Raw genomic sequence first — 24,619 nt, forward strand, 5'->3', positions numbered from 1 at the left:
TCTGTGCTTTGAGAGGCCGGAGAGATAGCATTGCGGTAAGGCGTTTGCCTTGCATGCAGAAGGTCGGTGGTTCGAATCCCAAGCATTCCATATGGTCCCCCGGGCCTGCCAGGAGCAATTTCTGAGCATAGAGCCAGGAGTAACCCCTGAGCACTGCCAGGGTGTGACCCAAAAACCAAAAAAAAAAAAAAAATCTGTGCTTTGAAAATATGGCTATATCACTCTCCCTCATCATTAGTATACATAAGCCCCCATTCCTTTATTCCTTCCCTTTCTCCTTCCTTCTTCTTCCTCCCCTCAATTTCTTTCCTTCTCCCTCTTCTCTGGGATCAAACATAATCAAATCATATCCTTTACTAGATTGCGAATATCTTCATCTAGTTATTCTATATACCACATAAAATAAAATTATCTTGTGAAGCACAGTCTTCAAGGAGCACTGATGTCTATAACTGCTACACAGAATTTGTTATTCCTCTAAACTACTCTTTTTCTTCAGTTGAAGCATTGGTGTACTTTTTCTTTTTGCTTTTCTTCTTCAGTTTTGTTTTGATAAAGGGAGGAGACAACCTCCAAATTTTTGAAGTTTCATACTTAATTCATGAGTTGATGTCAATAGATATTCATAATCCCCAAAGGAGAATAGTCCAAGTTCTGTCTATTAAACGGGTCAATTCACTCACACATGCTTCAACTTTAACCACAGCAGAAGTATAGAAAATTTTCCAATTGTGCTCATCATGAACTGCATTCTTTTAGTGAGAAACAAAAATTTCTATATTTCTCATATAATTATTTTGTCACAATACCTAGCATTCCATTTGTCTAAGAAGAATGTATATAGAACTCTAAAGCCTATATTATGGCTGTCACTTCACTGTTCCCCAGAGGATGGTTACTTCAATAAAGGCCATTTACTTTCAATTTTACATTCTTCTTCCTTATACATCTTTGTCAACCAAAGATTCTGATATTAAAAGATAAAGCAATAATAAGGTTACTTGAAGCAAGTTTGCCAGTATAGGTTTGTTTAAGTACTACGTCTGGAATCTGGGATTTGAGAATGAACTAACATTGTCCAATCTCGTGGAGACTGAGTTGTATCCACATGACATATGTCCAGGATGGGAGGCACCCTTGTATAAAAAGTGTGAGTTCTTATCCTAGAAGATAAGATCTAGGACAGCGAGGAAATGAAAACTTGACCTAACACCAGGAGGTCCTATCACATCACCTAACACTAAGTGGAAATCAGAAGATGTATCGTCCTTTGAACTATGAAAAATAAGAGCACTAACTACAGAAACCTGACTTTGACAACTGTGACTGAACAGAACATACCTTGAGACCATTAAGGAAAACCCTACCCTAGGCTATAGCCCAGGTCTTTTACAAAAATCAAGACTTCTTAGTACAGAGGCACAATTCTGACAACAGAGACTGAGCAGAACCATTGGAACCATAGGGAACGAGCAAAAACATGGAGCACATGATATAGAAAACTGAACACTCCAACAATGGTGGAACAGTACCTCTAGAACCTTAAAGACTCTATCCTAGGTCCTGTCCTAGGACCTGCGCAAATACCAAGATTGCTTGCTATAGTGGCCTTATTTTCTCATCCACAACAGAGAAGAAAGGTTCCTGACACCACAAACAAACAAACAAACAAAAAACCCTGGGATATGGCAATGAGAAGGTATGGAGCCAGTGGTTGTTCCCATGACAATATGCTTCAAGATTGGAGAAACCCTGAATCTCTTAGGCCACGGGAATTTCCTTCTCTCCCCAATACTTGCTGTGCCTATACCAAAAAAAAAAAAAAAAGGTGGGGTAACACAAACCCTGCCACTGCAGCACTTTTTCTGGTGTTGTTTTGTTTTATTTTTTGTTTGTTTTTTGATATTATTTTCCTTCTCCTTTTTCTTCCACTTTTTTTCTTTTTTTTTTCCACTTTTGTGGATATTATTCGGTGATTTTATTTTTTTTAGTAGTTGATACCAAATTTTTTCTCCTCTTTTTCTTAACCTTTTTACCTCCAACAGAATAGCATAATTTGAATCATTCAGCCTCATAAATTGAGGGGGGAAAGAATGATAGCAGGACCAGTCATATGAACATGTAGTGTAAACTAAAAAAATGACCAGACTGGAATCCCAAACAGAATAGATACCCAACCTATAACAAGCTGTAAGGCGGAGACCATTTGCAGTAGGATTCTGGGGGGTAAAGGAGGGAGATGTGAGAGACATGCTGGGAACAAAAGTGGAGGGAGGATAACATTGGTGGTAGGAATGCCCTTCATTCATTGTCACTATGTACCGTAAATAATTCTGTGTAAATGAACTTCAGTCACAATAAAAAAAAATCAAAGGTAAAAATAGTAAAAAAAAACAAAAACAAAAACAATACACAATTTATGCTTACATAATAAATATTTTCTATATTTTATTAAATTTTTACATGTTTAAAATACAGAATATGAAAATAAACTCCATTGTAATTTTCTTGCTATATTTGCTCAAATTTGATCATTTTAAAGAGATTGTGCATGAATGAGATTGTAAAACCTATTTAGGAATTATATAAAATGTAATAAAAATAGTCAATGGCCTAGTGAAAAAAAAAGTTTACCAGTATAACTATTTACAGAAGTGTGAGCCAATTAATATTAGCAATGATGCACAGTGAAACATACAGAGGTAAACTAGAGTAAAAAGTGTGTGCTTTCATAATATTCCATGAGAAAAAGAGAGGACCATGTTGTCCAGTAAGTTAAAACTCGAAGAGTAAAACTATCCAATTAAAATAATTATGACTGTTGTAAATATAAGTAATAATTGATACAACCAAACAAGGAAAAAGAGGAGAATAAAATGCTATTTCTTACCTTCTATCTACTAATATCCAGCTTGGTTAAAACCAAATGAAAATCAGAAGGCAAGTGAACTTGGGTAATACAATTCATAAAAATTTTAGACTATTTATGTGTATACATATTTAATTTTTGATTTAAATAATGTAGTTTATAAATTTGCTCCTCATACAGTTATTTGTGGCATTCAATGTTCCAACACCAATCCAACCACTATTATAGCATTCACTCCATCATTGTCCCCAGTTTCCCACCTTTTCCCAGGACTGCCCTGGGAGAATTAAATTAAATTCATACATTAAATTATGAATAATTTACTAAATGTTACTTGTTATAACTAAATAGTAATAGCATTATAGAAAAATTATTTCACTAAGAATTTTTGTAAAAACTGTCATATCTCAATATAGGGTCATTAAGCCATTGTCTAAAGATTCACTAAGATATTTTTCTAGTTGAGCAAAATGTTGTTGGTTTTTTTCTTTTTGCTAATTTTACAAGGCTTTTATAATAAATTTGCATATAATTTGATGTATTCCTACTGGTATGTAAGTATTGTAAATTATGGAGATGTACAAGGGCCACACGTGCAATTAGGTTATCTACGAAGAAACATTGGAAAAGTGGTAAAGTTGGACTAATGTCATGGTGGCAGTTGGAGGGGTGTAGAGCTGCCAAGACTTCAACAGGGCAAAGGATTTTTCTCACCCTCTTCCAGAGGCTTCTTAGAACTGCTCAAGAGCAAGAACAGTATGTGTTTTCAAGCTTGGCTTTTCTCTCTTTCGAGAATTAAATGAGTCTATAATGCTGGCTGATAGGTAGACTTGGCAGTAGCTGTGAGTTGTGAGCACAGTTTCTGACGCTTCCAGAAGTCTGAAGGTGGTAGGGGAAGCTGGTTGCCCTGAAACAAAAAACACCCCAGAGATCTCAGTCCCAAAACCAGCTAACCTAGAGTTTTTGGTTGTTCAGTGTCTCTGTAGAGATAAGTGGAAAAGCAGTGAAGCTGGGTCAATAGTGTGGCAGCCGTTGATGTGCTTGTGCAAATACTGAGAATTCAGCAGGGGGAGGCACTTAACCCACCCCAAAAGGTCAGACTCTTTCAAACCTGAGTTGGGCAAATAACAGCAAAGAAGCAACTTAGACATAAAAATGAAGAGCAATCTGTATTTTATATGTTGGTCTTTACTGTAGAATCAAGTCTTGGGATCAGAACAGTAAAAAAGGGTTTAGTTCTAAGGTCTCAGAAGCTGGGGAGATAAGGGGTAAGGAAATACTTGGTAAGGAAATAATCAGAGATGTGGGTTTTAACTGTATAGGGCACCTGCTCAGGGGAGAATATAGAGTATGAGATACATATAAGAATAGCAGATATATCAAAACTGTTAGAGAACTCAAAATAAAGAGTAAGGCTGAAATAGAGCAAAGTCAAAAGCAAGATGACTTTGAAAATTTGTGCTTATAAAGCTGACATATATAAGGCTTGTCTTATATGAAAAGACACCCAAAGTAAAAAGTAAAAACGTTTTACAAATTAAGAGCAGATCACAACTACTAGTTCAGAGAAGTAAAAAGCTAGACAAAGATTTGTAGACCAAGATACCACCTATAGTATAACATGTTTTGCTCAATAGTCAAGAGACACAGAAAACAGAGTGAAAGTAATGGAATGGATATATCTACATATATATATAATATTAATATGTTATTGATGTATGAGTTGATTTTTTCTTTTAAAAAGGATTATACCAAAACTAGGAGGTAAAAAATATAGTTTAACAGGTTGAGTGCATGCTTTGCACGAAAGAGCTCCAGATTTGAGCTCCAGCACTGCTTGGTCTCCAGAGAACCATCAGGACCTAACCCTACACAGATAGCCAGGAGTAGTCTCCAGCAATATTGAGTGTGCTACTCCAAAACGAGGGTTGTACACCAAAACTAATTATGCAACGTGTCAGATTCTTCTAATTAGTTTTCGAAACTCATTTATTCAACTTTGTTTGTTTGTTTGATTTTGGTTTTTGGATCACACCCAGCAGCTCTCAGGGGTTACTCTAGGCTCTAGGCTCAGAAATCGCTCCAGCAGCTCTCAGGGATTACTAAATGCTGGTCCTCAAACTACGGCCCGCGGGCCACATATTGTATTTATTCCCATTTTGTTTCTTCACTTCTAAATAAGAATATGCAGTGTGCATAGAAATTTGTTCATAATTTTTGTTTTTACTATAATCTGGCCCTCCAACAGTCTGAAGAACAGTGAACTGGCCCCCTGTTTAAAAAGTTTGAGGACCCCTGCAGCAGGCTCAGAAATCGTTCCTGGTAGGCTCGGGGGACCATATGGGATGCAGGAATCGAAGCAAAAGCTGGGTCCGTCCCAGGTTGGCTGCATGCAAGGCAAACACTCTACCGCTATGCTATCTCTCCTGTCCCCATTTATTTACTTTTATAATTTCAAGACAAAAAATAAGTCTTTTGGGGGGGGCCACACCCAGTGATGCTCAGGGGTTACTTGTGGCTATGCGCTCAGAAATCGCTCCTGGCTTGGGAGACCATATATGGGTGGAACCACGTTCAATCCTAGGATAGAGCGGGCAAGGCAGACGCCTTACCGCTTGAGTAACTACTCCAGCCCCCCCAAAAAGTCTTTAATGCCATTTACTTTCCTATCCAATGGAGAAATTGATATTCATTTTATAAAAACGTAATTGATGAGTGACTCTGAAAAAAGTAAACATTATAATGAAAAACATATAGGTAGAACAGTTTTCAGTGGCTGATATTTAGAATTGAAATAAATCAGATTCTTTGTAATTTTCACTGTCAATTGTACATAAAATTGAATTTCCAAATTATAAAATACTGGTTGTTTTAAGTAGATGCAGGGTACAAGAAGACAGAAAGAATCAAAGAATAGTGAAAACGAGAGATAAATTCAGGGTGAAACATGAAAGAACAACCAAGAGCCTTCACTTTCATTATTGAATCACCAGAGGACTCTGGCAAGAGTCAGTGGTGCCGGTATTTCAAAACATGTGTGTATAGAGTGACTCAGCATTGTCAGTCCAAGCAGAAATTCAATAGATGACCAGTTGATCATAAGGGGACATACATCTGTGGTGTCCAGATTCACTCAAATCAAATTGCTTTCAACTTAATGCAATTATTCTCATGGACAGTCACCTGATGTGTACTGATATTTGCCTCCTTTGCTACATTTCCAGATAGAATACTGAAACTGATTTCAACTGTAGAAGACACTGTCATAGGGTGAATGCTTTAAAAAAAAGTTAATAAATAGAAATGCAAGATACAACAAAGTGTAATATGTCACTAGCTAGACAGAAAGTCCACAAATAAATAACTATTTGCTCAATACATTTTTAATATAAATCTGGGTAGTTTATAATTATAATAATATAAATTTTTTATTTGTTTTGGGGAAGCATATGGTGGCATTCAGGATCTGCTCCTGGCTCTGTGCTCAAGGTTGCTCCCAGTAATGCTTCAGAGAACATGAGAGGACTGTGATTGGCCAGGTTTTTACTTCCTAAATGGGAAGTAAACACTGATTATTTTTACTTTATTTAAAGAAAATTAATCAAACAGTTGACCATATATATTTGTTTCCAGTAAGAGCAAAGTTATTATTTAAAAATAATAGAAAAAAAGAAAATGGAAGAGAAGAATGTTTTAAAAGAAAAATAAAGAAGTAAAGAAGAAACATGAAAGAAAGAAAGAAAGAAAGAAAGAAAGAAAGAAAGAAAGAAAAAGAAAGAAGAAAGAAAGAAAGAAAGAAAGAAAGAAAGAAGAAAGAAAGAAAGAAAGAAAGAAAGAAAGAAAGAGAAAGAAAGAAAGAAAGAAAAGAAAGAAGAAAGAAAGAAAGAAAGAAAGAAAGAAAGAAAGAAAAAGAAAGAAGAAAGAAAGAAAGAAAGAAAGAAAAAGATCACAAAAGAACAAAAGAAAGAAAGAACGCAAGAAAGAAAGAAGAAAGAAAGAAAGAAAGAAAGAAAGAAAGAAAGAAAGAAAAGAAAGAAAGAAAGAAAGAAAGAAAGAAAGAAAGAAGAAAGAAAGAAAGAAAGAAAGAAAGAAAAAGAAAAGAAAGAAAGAAAGAAAGAAAGAAGAAAGAAAGAAAGAAAGAAAGAGAAAGAAAGAAAGAAGAAAGAAAGAAAGAAAGAAAAAGAAAATAAAATAGAAAGAAAGAAAGAAAGAAAGAGAAAGAAAGAAAGAAGAAAGAAAGAAAGAAAGAAAAAGAAAATAAAATAGAAAGAAAGAAAGAAAGAAAAAGAGAAAGAGAAAAAGCAAGAATAAAAGAGAAAAGAAAAAGAAAGAAAAAGGAAGGAGAAGGAAGGAAGGAAGGAAGGAAGGAAGAAAGAAGAAGAAAGAAAGAAAGAAAAAAGAAAGAAAGAAGAAAGAAAGAAAGAAAGAAAAGAAGAAGAAAGAAAGAAAGAAAGAGAAGAAAGAAAGAAAGAAAGAAGAAAGAAAGAAAGAAAGAAAGAAAGAAGAAAGAAAGAAAGAAAGAAGAAAGAAAAGAAAGAAAAAGAGAAAGAGAAAAAGCAAGAATAAAAGAGAAAAGAAAAAGAAAGAAAAAGGAAGGAAGGAAGGAAGGAAGGAAGGAAGGAAGAAAGAAAGAAAGAAAGAAAGAAAGAAAGAAAGAAAGAAAGAAAGAAAGAAAGAAAGAAAGAAAGAAAGAAAGAAAGAAAAGAAAGAAAGAAAGAAAGAAAGAAAGAAAGAAAGAAAAAGAAAGAAAGAAAGAAAGAAAGAAAAAGAAAGGAAGGAAGGAAGGAAGGAAGGAAGGAAGGAAGGGAGAAAGAAAGGAAGGAAGGAAGGAAGGAAGAAAGAGAAAAAGAAAAAAGTATAATAGCAATTACATTCATGAAAGTTATTATATCTCCAATAAAGTCATTAGTACAAGAGCAGGTTTAGTGTCTCTTGTTGTTAGCTGTCCATTCTGTTAAATGGGTGTGTTCCTACAAGGATGAAAGTATTAAAGAAATGAAGTTGTCCAGCAATTCAAAGCACTATTACTGTTATTGCAACTTTTGTGGAGCATGTTCTAAACTGCCAGTACTCCTGAGAAAAGAAGGATGCAGGAAGAGGGTCTTGTACTTGTACCAAAAAGCCCTGATGATATCAGCCCCAAAAACCTGCATATCTAAAGTTTAGTCAGATAAGTATCCCCAAAGAAAATTGTGGGTGGGGGAGATAAAGGAGGCTACTGGTGGAATGGTGACTGGGTCATGGATATAGCAGGCATGGCTCTGGCAGGATGGGAGATTTGACCTACCCTCTTCTTTGGATATTGCCAGCTTTCCGCTGCATAGCCTGTGTAGTCATGATTCTTCACACCTTGTTTTGCATCCCTTCTAGAAAAAGTTGAGTCTATGGAGCTAGGCATGGTACAAACATAGTGACTGCATTTGTGGGTGTGGTTACAGCTGCCATGCTTCCCAGAATAAGGAAAATATGTCATCCCTGATTTATAATCTGTGTTCAGGTAGTATAATTTATAATGTGGCCAATATTTCAGTAATAAAATGCTGCTACACAACACCTTCCAGCAGTATCAGCATCGCTCCATCATCTTCTCTAGGTATATGTTGGTGCCTTTCTAATAAAACTCTTACCCAAATCTTGCAATTTGGTTTATCTTTTTTAGTACCTTCTTCCTCATATTTTATAAGATTATGTATGCCCAGGTAGTATGAGAGTATGACTACTAAGAGAAAATTGCTTTCCAACACTTTCCATGTTCCAACAACAACAACAAAAAAAAAATGAAGTAAAATTACAGGGCAAGGAATGGTGTTTTGGTAAAAACAGTATTAAGTAAACAGAATAAATTTACAAAATTAACAGACCTTTGTGTTATATACATACAATATATACATACAATACATACAATATACAATAAGTATAAGATACTGGGTTGAATGATAAACATTTTAAAAATTATAAAAAAGCTAAGTACAGAAGGTAGGGTATTTTTTTTACCAAAGCTATGTGTCAAAGCAAAGGAAAATTAAAAAAAAACCCTCTTGTAAAAATATGATCTTGTCCTTTATAAAGCTTTCATATATATGTTTTATTCAACATGTGACTTAAAACACAAATAAGTGCTCTGATAATAAACTAATGCAAAATGTGAAATTATATTTTAAAAAGTCAGATATTTCCCAGCTCTTCCTTTGGGAATGCTTAGGAGCCATTGTGGTAGGGAGAGGCTGATCGTTCTCTACATACTATTGTGGAAAGCATTCGAGTAAGAGCCAGAATAGGGTATCATAGATTCCCACAGAGGTTAGCAACTTTGGTTGGCACAGGAATACATATATATTGTTATTTTTACATATATATAGCAAAAATGTAATAAATCAACAATGAATCTCTTTGTCCTGGAAAACTAACTCGGAAATATCAAGACTTTATATATATATTTCTTGGCTTTTATTCTGTCAGAAACTCTGTCACATTTCAGTATTTTCATTCTTGTCCTGGATGAAATCAGAAAGCAGAGAGGCACTTGAGAATTCTGTTTCTAAATAAAAGTAAATATTTCCAAGTGAGTGTAGGTCTCTGTGGAGCATTTCTGCAACATAATTACTGAACTTAAATGTTCTACAGATGTCTTATTTCCTAGTGGCATAAGTTTGTTGAACAAAGATCAGGTTTATGTTAATAAGAATGTTAATATGTGTCTATGAGGTGTTCAATAAGAATTTTTTATCATACTTTTCTGTGCTAGGTTAAACTAAGCCAACAGTGGTCTTTGATATTAGTGTTTTATTTTTCCATATGACTACTGATGACTCCTGTAGTCATTTTTGTTCAAGCTCCCAAGTCAAAACATATCAGTATTTACTAATCATTTAAATTAAAGTTATAGAGATGGAGGGGCTGGTGAGGTGGCGCTAGAGGTAAGGTGTCTACCTTGCAAGCGCTAGCCAAGAAAGGACCGCGGTTCGATCCCCTGGCATCCCATATGGTCCCCCCAAGCCAGGGGCAATTTCTGAGCGCTTAGCCAGGAGTAACCCCTGAGCACCAAACGGGTGTGGCCCGAAAAACCAAAAAGAAAAAAGAAAAGAAAAGTTATAGAAATGAAAATCCTAGCTTAAATTTATCAGTCAGTAAATAATTAAACTAGTTATTTAATAATAAATCAGGAATCCTTTTACAATGTATTGATCTTTCCAAAGGGGAAAAAAACTCCTACTAATTCTAAGAGAACAACTTTGAGGAAACAGTTGGATTTATTTTCATACTGATTACATATTGAGAATTTTTTGTGTGTGGCTGAATAACACTTTGAACAATAAAAGTACCACTGAGTGCTGTCAGTTATCCTGTACCTGGATCTAGCCAAGAAAAAAAAAAATTGTTACTTGTCTATTCCAACTGGCAGCCAAATGGGGGAATTCAGACTGTTACTAGGCAAATGAGAAAAATTAATCTCTGAAGCAATCATTCAATGAGTGTAGACACATTTTAAATTTTTCTGGGTATTTTTCCCTTCTGTGCTTCTTTACTTTAAATGTAAATTGTCATTTAGAATCCAGGTCATTATTATATTGTTTTCTCATAGCTTGACAAACAAGAATTAATATCTGTTATGATAAAACTCCTCAAATTATAGAGATAAAAATGTCAATGTAGTATGTATTATACTAATTGCTTTTCCTTTTGGCTTCAATGTCCATGGAAAATGACAGAAACTACCCAATCTTGAAATTTTTTTGGACTCAGGAAAAGATACAGAAATTCTATTTGTCCATGACTTTTGTCATGCTGACACCAGATAGCTTCCTGGCTCATGGGTTAACTATATAGGCTAGAACTGTATTAAAACTAGAATAATAGGACCAGGAAGATTGCTCAACAAACAGGAATGCACACTACACAGAGGTATTGAAGCCCCAATCTCAGGGAATTCAGCATCACATGGCCCGCCAAGTACACCAGATATGATTCTCCAAAAAGAAAAAAAACTAGTATAACATCTTCAAGATAATCTGAAAATTACTGAAGACAAAATATAACCTGGAAGTGGAGTGATAGTATAGCAGATAGAGTGGTTGCCTTTCATGAAATCAACCCAATTCAATCTTCCACACTCCCATATAATTCTCTGAGCTCCATCAGTGAATGATCTCTGAGTGGAGTTAAGAGTAAGTGCTGGTTATCACAGAGTATTGTGCAAAAATACAAAAAAAATTATGATCTTTGAATTATATTTTGCCCTGCTCAATATTCTATCATTCACACACACACACACAAAACAACTCTATGGAGCCTTTATCAACTTGTGGATAAAAGTATAAATTGGGGGTGGGGGCTGGAGTGATAGCACAGTGGTAGGGTATTTGCCTTACACGTGGCTGACCCAGGATGGACCAGGTTCAATCCCCGGTGTCTTATATGGTCCCCCAAGCCAGGAGCAATTTCTGAGAGCATAGCCAGGAGTAACCCCTAAGCATCACTGGGTGATGAAATCATGAAATTTTCCTATACGTGGATATACATGGAATCTATTGTGCTGAGTAAAATAAGTCAGAGGGAGAGAGATAGACACAGAATAGTCTTATTCATCTATGGGTTTTAAGAAAAATTAAGGACATTATTGTAATAATGCCCAGAGATAATAGTGATGGGGGCCCAAAGAACCAGCTCACCACAAAGAGTAGTGAGTGCAGTTAGGGAAATAACTACACTAACAAGTATTATGACAATCTTAATGAGTGAGAGAAGTAGAATGCCTGTCTTGAATATAGGCAGGGGTTGGGAAGGAGGGGTGGGCATTAGTGGTGGGGATGTTGCACTGGTGAAGGGGGTGTTCTGTTTATGACTGAAACCCAACTATAATCATGATTGTAATCATGGTGCTTAATTAAATATTTTGTAAAAAATTGTTAATGATAAAAAAGTATAAATTGAGCAAGAACCTAAGTCGATATGCCATACATGGAAAGATAAAAGTTATCAACTGGATGACTCATGTTGGGCTATTCATTTTAGCCTATGATGTCTATAGATTATAGCATAATCCATTTCACATATATCTGAGAAAAAGAAGTAACTGTTCCCTAATAGAAATTGTAACCTCCCATGTAAGAAGTCAAGGGATAGGTACAGAATGATCTCTCTTATATGGAAGACTTATATATAGAAAGAAAGTTAACAAAGGATCAAATGGAGAGCTGATCCACAGAACTGAATTTAGAGTGGAGGTTGGACTTAGTTGAAAGAAGGGGCCTTAGGGACCTTGGTGTAAGGAGATGGGTAATTTGGTAATGGGTACATTAGAATTGTGTGCACATGAAACTATCATTAACAGTATTGTTTATAACAGTACTTCAATAATAATTTTAAAATTTTTATAAAAGAACTGTAAATTTTCACCAAGTTTGTGCAAATAGCTACAATATGTATTCTGCTTGTGTCTAAGAAACTGAGGGAAATACTAGTGAGTTATTCCAACTGAAGTCTAAAACATTATGTACTGGATAGTGAAACAGATATAACATAACATAAATTATCTTTGGACATAATAAGCATTTGTTAATGTCAGTAAAATCAGAGGCAAACAAAAAAATTTTTGAAAATCTTTTTATGACAAGAAGTACTGAACTTTCTCCAAAATGCCTTCTAATACCATATTAACTAGTCCTGAGCATGTTTCCTGGAAAAACTCAGGAAGGGGTCACTAATTGGAAGTAATTCAATGACAGACCATGTATAATAGTTTCAGAACATTAAAAGAATAAACATGAGCTATGACTAAACATTGTAGACTTAGGCAGAAATGTTTAGTTTCATTGTAGTAGAGAATTTCCGGATGTTAATTCAACCCAACATATTTGCTGAAACTGATTAGAGTGGATAGTAGTGGTAGTTGTAGTGGCAAAATTCAGAATTCCACAGCACTGACTGTACAACATCAATTCTGTTCCTGCGAAACCATACTGCTTTTATCTGCCTAAGTTCTTTCCTATTGCTTTCGACTTTTGATGACAAATATGCAAAGAGTCGTGCCAAGATCTAGTTGGCACTTCATTATCTGAACTTGTTCCATGACGCCTAAGTTTTAAAGTATTTGATTTTGTTTTAGTAAAAAATAAAAATTGTGACTAAAACTCATGGAAATGTTAGGATAACATGAAAATTGGTAAACTGAGAGCTAAAGATATCACAAAAAGGTCTTTTTATCCTACCCACTGATTATTAGAAGTAATTATATTGTTCTATCTTAGTGATTAAGCAAAAACAACACTTACCTTCAAATTAGTTGATGGAATAGATAATAAATAAAAAAACTGAAAGTATTTTTATATTTTGAGCTCTATTATATAATTGCATGTAATAAAAGGAACAAGTATGAGAGATTCAGCATTCTAATAAAACATGTAAATACTGTTAAACTTTAATATATATTTCAAACTTTTTAATTTATTATATATTTATTTAAGCAAGACACACAGCTACATATAATCACATGTTGCAATAACCAGCTTATTTTTCATCCTGTTCTTCTCTCTATCAACCCTATAATTGCTACCCAAATTCAGATTGAACAGCAAGAGAAAAAAGTATATGCACTCTATAAAGTATTTTAAAATTCACCTCTTCAAAGAAAATTTAAATGTAATAAAAGTAAATAGTTTAATGATAATAAATTCCAAAATAATCAAAATTCCACATCAACAATGATCAGTTCATAGCTAATTTTCATTGTCCCATCTTCATTGATTTATTGTCCCCATTTCTTTCTGTTATTTAAAGCAAATCTCAGTCTCCAGGTTACTTCATTACAAATATTTTAGCACAAATTTCTATGACAATTAAAGACCTAATGTTAGACCAATTAAAACCATTAACAATAGAAAAGAAAATAATGATTGCCAATGTTTCCCAGGTAGTCTGCTCTCTTGCTTGATAACTCTGTGGCAATCTCAGAAAGGTGGTGGATGACTGGATACTAATGAAGGGATGGTCACATTGGTGGTAAGATTGGGGTTTGAACATGCAAAGCCTGAATGACTGTATTATGAACAACTTAGAAAATCACGTGTTATCATAAAATATAGAAAGGGAAAATTTGAAATAAAAATTAACTATAATATTAAATAGCCATCTATATTCACAAAGTCAAGTTATCTTTTTTCAAAGAATTATTTTTGCAAAAGCACTGACATTGTTTAGTTTCTTCTTTTGTTTAATTTGAGCAAATATGTGAAAATCAGTTTGGGCATAATATGACTTAGCTCTCTAAAGAAAGTTCAGTGTAGTAAGGTTGTGTCTTTCATTTTAAATGATGTAATTCTTGGTGAAAGCTTTATATGACTATAGGCATTATTGTTGTTGTTAGTATTAGTATTATTATGTTTTTAATTACATTCTAAATCCAATTCCCACATCATTCAAAAAGCTCTATAAGATGAGTGGCTAAAGCAACTGCAGTACATATACACAATGGAATACTATGCACCTGTCAGAGAAATGAAGTCATGAAATTTTCCTATACCTGGATGGACATAAAAACTATTATGCTGATTGAAATAAGTTAGAAGAAGAGAGAAAAACACAAATAGTCTTACTCATCTATGTGAGAGAAAAAAACGCAAATAGTCTTACTTATTTATGGGATTTAAGAGAAATAAAAGACATTATTGTAATAATACCCAGAGACAATAAAGATGAGGGCTGGAATGTCTGGCCCATGGTATGAATCTTACCAAAAGGAGTGGTGAGTTCAGTTAGAAAAATAACTACACTGGCAAATATCATGACAAGGGTAGTGAGTGAGAGAAATAGAATGCCTGTCTAGAACACAGGCAGGGAGTGGGAGGAGGGAAATGGGGGCATTGGTGGTGGGAATATTACACTGGTGAAGCAGGATGCTCTTTTTTATAACTGAAACCCAGCTACAAACATGTTTTTAATCATGGTGCTTAAATAAAGGTATTAATTAAAATATATATACAAGAAAATCTGTAAAAACAATGGTGACAAAAGAAACCTTCACTGAAACCCTCTACCACCAAGAAATGTGATGAATCAAGGAAAGAAAGTTATAGTCAAATGCATAGTCACTTTTTAAATACTACAGCCCACAATCATCTTTACTAACTAAAATCCTCTACATTGCATTCCTCCAATAGAACAATAGATTTGCCAAAGTGAATTTCAATCAGAGGATTCAAATTTTAAATTCTAAGCACATCAGTTTTTGAAGAATTAAGTCACAATTCTTCAAAAAAATTATTAAGTCACTGTGGTTTGCAAAGTTATTCATAAATGAGTTTTAGGCATATGATTTTCCAACACCATGTCAACATCCCTCCATTAATGTCCAGAGTTTCCTACCACCCCACTACCAGCCTGCCTCCTTGACAGGCACCTTATTAAGTTTGGTTATTGTAGCTTGGACCTCATGTTCTGAGCTTTGTTGGTTCTGGATTCAGAAATAGATGTACCTGCACAACACCAATGTATCCATGACCCCTCCCTAATCCTAATACCTTCATTTGTGGCTTTTTTTGTTTTTGTTTTTGGGTCACACTCAGTGGCGCTCAGGGTTGACTCCTGGCTCTGTGCTCATAAATTGCTCCTGGCAGGCACTAGGGGTGGGGGTAGGGACCATATGGGCTGCCAGGTTTTGAACCACCTGAATCAGCTGAGTGCAAGGCAAACGCCCTACTGCTGTGCTATCTCTCCGGTCCCCACTCATCTCTTCTTAATTCAACCTTCCTCAATTTTTTTTCTCTCCTATGCTTCTCAGTTCTATAATCTAGAGATTGTGATAATCTAAATATCCCCCCCAATTGATGCCTAGCATTCACCGTCCTGTTTTTCTATGTACCACAGATAAGTGAGACTATCTGGTATTTTTCTTTTTTCGACTTCTTTCACTTGACATGATATTCTCCAGGTCTATCCAAGTTGCATCAAATTGCATGAATTTTCAGCCATCTTTGCACACCTAGGTTGATTCCATATCCTAGTTATTGTGCTGTTATTAACAATTAATACTGGTGTGCATATGTCCTTTTAAATAATGTTGTGCTTTGAGGATAGATACAAGTGGTTCATATAGCAGCTCTATTCTTACTGTATTTCTGAGAAATTCCCATAAAGTTTTCCACAGAGGTTGGACCAGACATTTCCCCCAGCAGTGGATAAAAGTCCTTTTTGCAGCACATCCCTACCAATACAGATTGTTCTGAGTTTTATTAATATGTGCCATTCTCACATGTATAAGATAATAACTCATTGTCTTTATTTGGATTTCCCTCATAGTAAGTTAATGATAATGAGCAATTTTTATGTACCTACTGGCCTTTCATCTATTTTCCTCAGAGAAGTGTCTGTTTTCTCTATCTATTTTTCATAAGGTTTTGGATTTTTGTAGTTGATGTTTGAGAGTTCTTTATATATATTATATATTAAAACTTGATTTGATATGTTGAATGCATATATCTTCTTTTAGTTGGATTTTTAGTTTTAGTTTTATCCCAATTCGTCAAAAAATGATTTAAAAGCCCTTCCTGAAGATCTTTTCTTCAACATTGACTTTCCTCTACTATTAACAAGAACACATAAACTATTTCTTGGGATACTATTTATTAATCATATGGTACTAATAAGTGTTTGCAATAATTAAATCATTCATATAATATGTAAACCATCACCATCATGATCATGCTTCCATATTAAATTATATGCCTGCCCTGTGTGAGGTTCTCAGGCACAACAGCCACGATAGTCACAGTCTTTTACATTGCCTAAAATGTTAGATGTTGCACTGAAAAGTCTGAGGTAGATTGTGAATAAAGAAGAAATAAGTATCTGCTGACCACTGGGCATTACAGGGGAACCTTTCAGTCTGCTTTGTGGATGGCAGAAAATACAGTTCCAACTCAAGCAAAGGCAAATGGTGAAAAGTTCCTCAATATTACCATAAAGTAAATCCCTGATTCCTTCTTAAAATAGATGGCATGGGGTATGGGAGAACAAAAAATTAGTACTGAGGGTAGGATTCTTATCTTGCACATAGCAGACTCAGCATCCGGTATGGACCCCAGCATCCTTCCAGGAGTAAGTCCAGAGTGCACAGCCAGGAGTAAGCCCTGAGTACAAAGAGGTGAGATCCCAAAATTCATTAATTTATGATACATTTATAATAAACTACTACATAAGAACCAGGGACCATAATTCAGAGTCAGGCTAATATATTTGAATATAAAATATTAAAAAGTTTCTGCAATTTGAACAGAACTTTAGGTCAGGGATAGTTCAGTGTAGAGAACTTGCCTTGCAAGTGTGTGAGGCCCTCAGTTCAATTTCAGCAATTAAATTTTTTTCCAATAAGTTTAGGTTTTTCTAAAATCCTAAAAGATAAATTTTTCTTTCTAGTATGCACTTTTTAAAATGTACTTTTTTAAAATGTGGAATGACTCAATAATACAGTGCATGCCTTGCAGGAACGAGACTTGAGTTTTATCCCCAGCACCATAAAATATAATACAATAACATTTAAAAATGGTAGTCTCGGAAATATCTCCAAATATTTTTCAAGCATTTAATGATTATAAATGTTTACCATAATTGATTCATTTATCCTTATCATTTATAAATGCATTTCTAAGATAATCAATCAAAATATTTTTTTTCTTTAAGAATAACAGGAATTTCTTGATTTGACTAATATTTCTATATAGCTGACCTAGCTATAGTAGCATACTTGAATCTTAGAACTTACACTCAAAGTTTTTCAAATTGTTATTTGGTCACATTTCCATCTACTTCTATGGCTAGATTACATATTTGGATGTTTCTATTCCTGTGGATTCAGTGCTGCTTGGGTTTCCAAGGAGATGTGTCAGAACACTCTTTTAGGTCATTTAAACCAAAGCAAATCAACAAACAATTACAAGTTTTCAAATGATGCAAATAATTGATTCATTCCATTCCTTTTCTTGACTACACCAGTTCAGGTCATTTTCTCTTTCAGATAGCAAGACAACTAGACTCTTCATAATTGTTTAATTTATCCAGAGTATTTTTAAATGTAAACATGTGACAGCTGACTGAAATATAGTGAGTAGGAGAAGATATCCTCACCAGTTCATACATTATGTGGTTATTTTCCCCTAAAATATTTTTAAAGTCTCAGTACATAAATAACATGTCATCAAATGTCTCAGAGTTTCATGAAATAAAACCTAATTAAACCTACCAAAAAAGAAATAAATAAGGACCAGAAAGAGAGTTCAAGAATTAAGGTGTTTTGTATGGAGCAGACACTAGTTAGATGCTTGAAGCTGCATCTGGTTCTCTGAGAACAAAGCCTGGAGTGTGGCCCAACTCTTATCCTTGGCAAAATTAAATAAAATTTGGGGGAATGGTATGTCTTGTTTAAATAAGGAAATTGGACATCTTTTAGGTACATGAAGTTCTTGAAGAAATAAAGTTTAGCTGGATCTTACAACCCCTTTGTTAAAAGACTAAAAATCATTGCCTCCCCCCACCCACTTCTTCCTTGGTTTGGGGGTTTCTAGTTTCTACTTCTTTCTGGCATTTTCTTTATTCTCTTCTGTGCAAAATGACATTTTTTCCTTCTAGATCCATGTTCATAGGTACATTTGACCTTTATGTCACATGTTCTGCTTCTGATTTTTCCTGACTTTCAAACCAATTTTCTGGTTGTTAGATGGAATAAACCAGATCCCAACCCTCTCAGGATAGGGTATGATCATTCTTTCACTTATTCCATTATAAACAAAATCTTTCTCTGTGTACCCATCACAGGTCAGCAGTAGTAGAAGCTCGATAGTTAAAAATTAATAAAATAGTTTGCACTGGAGGAGAAAATGTGCCAAGGATTAGAATTCAATGATATAGATAAAATCACATTTAATGAAGCTCTGAGTGCTTCATAATGTCTGCCTGGAGGATATTTCTACTTATTTTCTTCCATACCTTATACTAACCTATCTAGAAGTCTATAAATTGGACATTTATCTGTAATTAGCTATATATTCCATTGACTATAAGCTGTCCAGTGACAATATTATTTGATAAAATAACTAAAAAATAGTGGTTTTACTGAAGTACCTAATACAAGCAAAAAGTGATTACAAAACAGAAATTAAAAAAAGAAGCAGTGGAAATTTCCTATTGCATGATACTAGAGTTCAGAGACATGATAGAGCTTAATACCTTCAAAGTATTGCACTCAGAATAGAGAAGTCAATAATATTGATATGGTGCACTAATTACTGAAAGGAAAATATCACCATTTCAATCAAAGTAAGAAAAGCATTTGACAAATTTCTACATCCTTTCAAGACAAAGCCTCTGAAGTAATTATTTTTATAAAAACTACAACATAGTCTAGATGTGAGAAACCCACAGATGACATCATACCAATAATAAAAGGTTGAAAACTTCTAAGATCAGGACCAGGGTGCTCATTCGAACTCCATTTCAATATAGTTCTGAAAGTCCTATTCAGAGCTATGAAGCAAAGAAAAGAATAAAAAATATTTCTAAATAAGATAAATGTTAAAATAAAATAAATAAATAAATTAGTTTTGAAATAAAAATCAAAATTAGAATTGAAAAGAAATAAATAAAATTATCTCTATTTACAAATGGTATGTTTTACATATAGTAAATTCTAAAAATTTCATTAAAAATAACTGTTTTTACCTAGTTAATTCAGTACAGTTGCAGAATACAGAATGTGAAAATTAATAAGTTATAAACTAAGAACAAATTATCTGAAAAGAAATGTAAAAATTAATCCTAGTAATAATTACATAAAAATTAAATATACCTTGGGAATAAGTTAACCAAGAAAGCAAAAATTTTCTACACTAAAAAACTATAGAACACTAATGAACAAAAAGGGCAGGAGCAATAGTGCAGTGGTAGGATGTTTGCCTTGCACATGGCTAATCCAGCACAGGCCTCGGTTCAATCCTCGGCATCCCATATGGTCCCCCAAGCCAGGAGCGATATCTGAGCGCATATCCAGGAGTATCCCCTGAGTGTCACCATGTGTGGCCCCCCAAGAAATACCAAAAAATAAGCATTGATGAACAAATTTTTAAAAATAGCATATGAAAAGAAATCCTGTGTTTATTAATTGAAATAATTAAAACTTTTAAACCATATGATTAATTGCTCAAAGTCAATGATAATAGGACATGAATTCTTTTCACATTTCCAATGGCATTTTTTACAGAACTAGAAAAATTATCTAAAATTATATGGAAACACAAAAGACCCCCAAATACCCAAAGTTGTCATGAAAAAGGAAACGCCAAGGAGACATAAAATTTACCAATATCAAGTTATGTTAGAAAATTATAGTAATCAAAACAGTATGCTCTAGCCTAAAAATAGACACCAAAAGAAGAGAACTGATATCTCAAAAATAAACCTTTATAAATATGGAAACTAATATTTGACAACGGACTCTCAGAACAAACTCAGGAGAGATAAAGCGATCTTTTTATTGGACACTTCATGAATTTACATGTTATCCTTGTGCAAGGGCCATGCTAATCTTCTCTGTATCCTTCCAATTTTAGTATATGTGCTGCCGAAGTGAACACAAAGCAATCTTTTTAATAAATGGTGAATAAAAACATATCTTTCACAACTTAAAAAATTAAGTTAGATATTTTTCTAAAGTAAAAGGACCCCCAAAATGCAGTCACCATGTTCAAACCAGACGTGCTCTATAGATTCACTCGTTATTCAAACAAGAGGTAAACCAAGCAGTGAAAAATCCTGGAAAGACCAGCCATGCAGAAGAAAGTTGGCAATCTCTGAAAAAGAGGGTGAGCCAATAACCCATCCTGCCAAAGCCATGCCTTCTATATCCCTCAACCAGAATCATCATTTTGCCAATGTCCCTGCTTCTCCACTACTATGATTGTCCTCAGGGACAACAATATGACCAAACTTCAGGTACACCCATAGGTGGACTGATTTCACCAGGGCTTTTTGGAGCGAATACAACCCAGATGGACATCAACAGATGAGTGTCTAAAGAAACTGTGGCACATATACATAATGGAATTCTATGTAGCCATCAGGAAAACTGAAGACATGAAATTGTCTTATACATGGATGGATGTGGAAATTATTATGCTGAATGAAATAAGTCAGAGGGAGAGAGATAGACAAGAAAAGTCTCACTCCTCTATGGGATTTAAGAAAAATAAAAGACAATATTGTGATAATACCCAGAGACAATAGAGATGAGGGCTGGAAGGACTGGCCCATGATATGAAGCTTATCACAGAGTTGTGAGTTCAGTTAGAGAAATAACTGCACTAACAACTATTATAACAATGGTAGTGAGTGAGAAAAATAGAATGCTTGTTTCGAATACAAGCAAGGGCAAACTACAAATATGTTTGCAATCATGGTGCTTACATAAATATATTAAAAATAATAAATATATTAATTAACTACAAATTTAAATAATTAACTAGTACTTATCAGAACTGCATTTTTAAATTGTATTCTGTCAGCCTCAGACAGATTATAATGACAAAACTATTGCTTTAGGGCCAAAGCGCTGGCTCAAGCAGTAGGGTATTTGCCTTGCATGTACTATCCTAAGACAGACCGCGACTTGATTCCCTGGCGTCCCATATGGTCCTCCAAGCCAGGAGCGGTTTCTGAGTGCATAGCCAGGAATAACCCCTGAGTGTCACCAGGTGTGGCCCAAAAACAAAAACCAACTGTTGCTTTAGATTGTCCCTCAAAAAAACCTAAAAACTTAGTTGTCTTCCAGTGACAAAAAGATGACTTGAGAGTCTCTTACAAAATACAGGTCATGTCAATTTTGAACCACAGTTAGATGTTTGAGCATTATCTAATATAGCTGTTTTTGGAGGGGGAAGTGAGCCATACTCAGGGATGCTCAGGGATCACTCCTGACTCTGTTCTCAGGGATCACTCGTGAGGAGTGATCTGGGGTCCATGTGGGGTGCTGTGGATCAAATCATGAGCAGTCGTATGTAAGGCAAATGCTCTATCCTCTGAACTATCTCTTTGCCTCCACTAATGTAGCTTTTAGAGTGAGACAGACATTCCTTCCCCTCCTCCTAAGAGAAATGTATAAATTTTATCACCTAGAATCCAGTCGTGCATGATTTCCCTAATATTGTAAAAAGAGAGGGAAAATCACTTTACAAGTGTTTTTTTTTTATTTTTCTGGGTAGCCAAAGGCAAATATACTTGATCAATAAAATCAGAACTAATTATTTTCATTCTGGAAACAAAACTATAGAGTTGTTCATCTATCACATAATACATATTTCCAGTATTGGTAATAAAATGAGATTAGATTATATCTTAAATTGTCCTTCCTTTGGTGAAATTATTTCTATTAGGGCTCTTTTCTTTACTTAAGAGACTTTATCAAAATGTCCTTTTGGGTTTCTTGACACCAATGTCAAATTCTGCCTCAAAAAATGCCGGCATTCATCAACTAAGCTATATGTGCTATCTCTCCTCCCATGCTGAAACTTATAGTTACAACATTTTAGGACTGTTTTTAATAAGTATTGAGGAAAATTCCCCTAGACTTGTATCACATACAACCTTATTTTGCATGTGTAAGTTTTTCTTTCTAATTTGTAAAAAAGAAACAAAACAATTTGATTTCTAAATTATAATGTTAACCATCCCTTCTGACTCTGATACTGCTATAAATGTCCGATGGAAACTGAAATCCAAAATGACACATCTTGGTATACAAGTACAAGTATACTTCTTGTCTTAAGTTTATCTGCAGAAAAGTTCCTCCAATAAGAACTTTGGGAAAATATTTTTTCCAAAGGGTTGCCATAGGTTCAGGAAAGCTGCAAGCATGTCATAGGACAAACCACAGTTACAAATACAATGAAAGCTTTCCTAAAACCTAGTTTCTCTATGTTTTCCTTTTCCAAGATAACTGAGTAGAAATATTTGGCTCCTTTGCTTTTCCTTGTCATATTTACTTTTGAAATACTTTCCATTTTAATAGATAATGCATGTACATTATACTAAATCAAAAAGGGGGATTAGTAAAAAGGTAATCTTCCATCTTCTCCTCTCCCCTTTAACCTAGGTAGGCACTTAGTAGTTTGTCTTCCCTGAGGCAACCACTGTTCCTACTCAGAATTACTTTTACTATTAGATATCATCAGAAATAACTTTTATTCATGCTCAAAAAAAAATTCTAGTTGCTGCAATAGTGCCTCCATTTGAGCAGGTGATTATAGTAAACATAAAAGGCATGTGGGCCTATTTGTTTGCTCTGGTTCCTACTTAACTATTTCCTTTGGCATGAGTACTTTGAGGTGAATCTGAGGTCGGCGTCTAGCTGAGTCAATGTGTAATGACACAGCTACACACTTAAGCCATCTGGTACTCAAGGCAACTAGAAAGAATTGAGAATGAGAATTTTCAAAATCATACTTGACACTAGTATGGTTCTTTAGGATGAGAGCCACCTGACTGAAATATATAATATTTTGTTCATTTTTAATTTGTATTGTAGTTTAGATGGTAAAATAATGTTAACATTTATGGTTTTGATGTAAAAATTACTACACTTTCACCACCACTAAAGTGTCCAGAACCCTCCAATTCTGACCTTATGTCTCTTCCAGTCTGCATCTTCCTTTCTGCTTCCACTCTCTCCCCACATTCCTTAGTAATCTCAGTTTTGCAATCCAAAAACTAGGGTTTGGCATCACTCAATCTTGTCTATTCACTGTTTTGCTTTTCTATATGCCACAGATGAATGAAGTCGTTTGGTATTTGTCTTTCTCCCTCTGATTTATTTCACTTACCATGTTCCTCTCCAGTTTAATCCAAGTTGCATATCTCCATTGCATATAAAACAACACATTCTTTAACTATTCATTTGTTATTGAATACGTGGATTGTTTTCATTTTCTGACTCTTATACTTAGCACTGCAATGAACAAAGGTGTGCATTGAATTGTTTTTGAGTTGTTTTGTGTTTGGAGGGTAGAGTCTAAGAAGTAGAGGGTAAATGAATGCCAAAAACTATTCAATATGAAAGCTCCACTCTTTGTTTGTTTTTGGGTCACACCCGGCTTTGCTCAGGGGTTACTCCTGGCTCTAAGCTCAGAAATTGCTCCTGGCAGTTTCAGGGGACCATATGGGATGCCAGGATTCGAACCACCAACCTTCTGCATGCAAGGAAAACACCTTTCCTCCATGTTATCTCTCCGGTTCTGAAAGCTCCACTCTTATTATTTTGAAGTCTTCATTTGTTTTATTCTTTGTACTCAGACCTCTAAAGTCTCATAATTTAGAGACACAATCAGACAACATATTCTTCAACAGTGATTTTCTTTGACTTCACACACACCAAAAATTGTTAATTTCAACTTACTTATATGCAATTAATGAGACTGGAGATATACACAGTGAGTAAAGTACTTGCCTTGCACACATGACCAGTTCAATCCTTGATACCCCATATGACTCCCAAGCACCACTTGAAGTGATTTCTGAGTGCAAAGCTAGATCCCTGAGCATTACAGGGTGTGGCCCCCTCCCCTTCAAAAAAAAGTATCACTGTGGCAAGACAATGTCTCATTGTTTTGGCTTTCATTCCTCTAAGATAAGTGATTATGAAAACATTTTCATATGCTGCTATGTCATTCTTTCCTCCTTTTTTGGGAAAATTTCTGCCCATCTCTTCTCCAGTGT

At 34.7% G+C, this 24,619-nt stretch overlaps 1 non-coding gene across 1 annotated transcript; it reads right to left on the reverse strand.

Moving 5' to 3' along the window:
* Positions 1–20,380: 20,380 nt before the first annotated feature.
* On the reverse strand, positions 20,381–20,487 carry LOC126002235 (U6 spliceosomal RNA). Its single transcript, XR_007492996.1, has one exon. It is a non-coding gene; the product is annotated as a U6 spliceosomal RNA (small nuclear RNA).
* Positions 20,488–24,619: the final 4,132 nt, after the last annotated feature.

The sequence above is a fragment of the Suncus etruscus genome, chromosome 2 (assembly GCF_024139225.1).
Source record: "Suncus etruscus isolate mSunEtr1 chromosome 2, mSunEtr1.pri.cur, whole genome shotgun sequence".
Lineage (NCBI taxonomy): Eukaryota > Metazoa > Chordata > Mammalia > Eulipotyphla > Soricidae > Suncus > Suncus etruscus.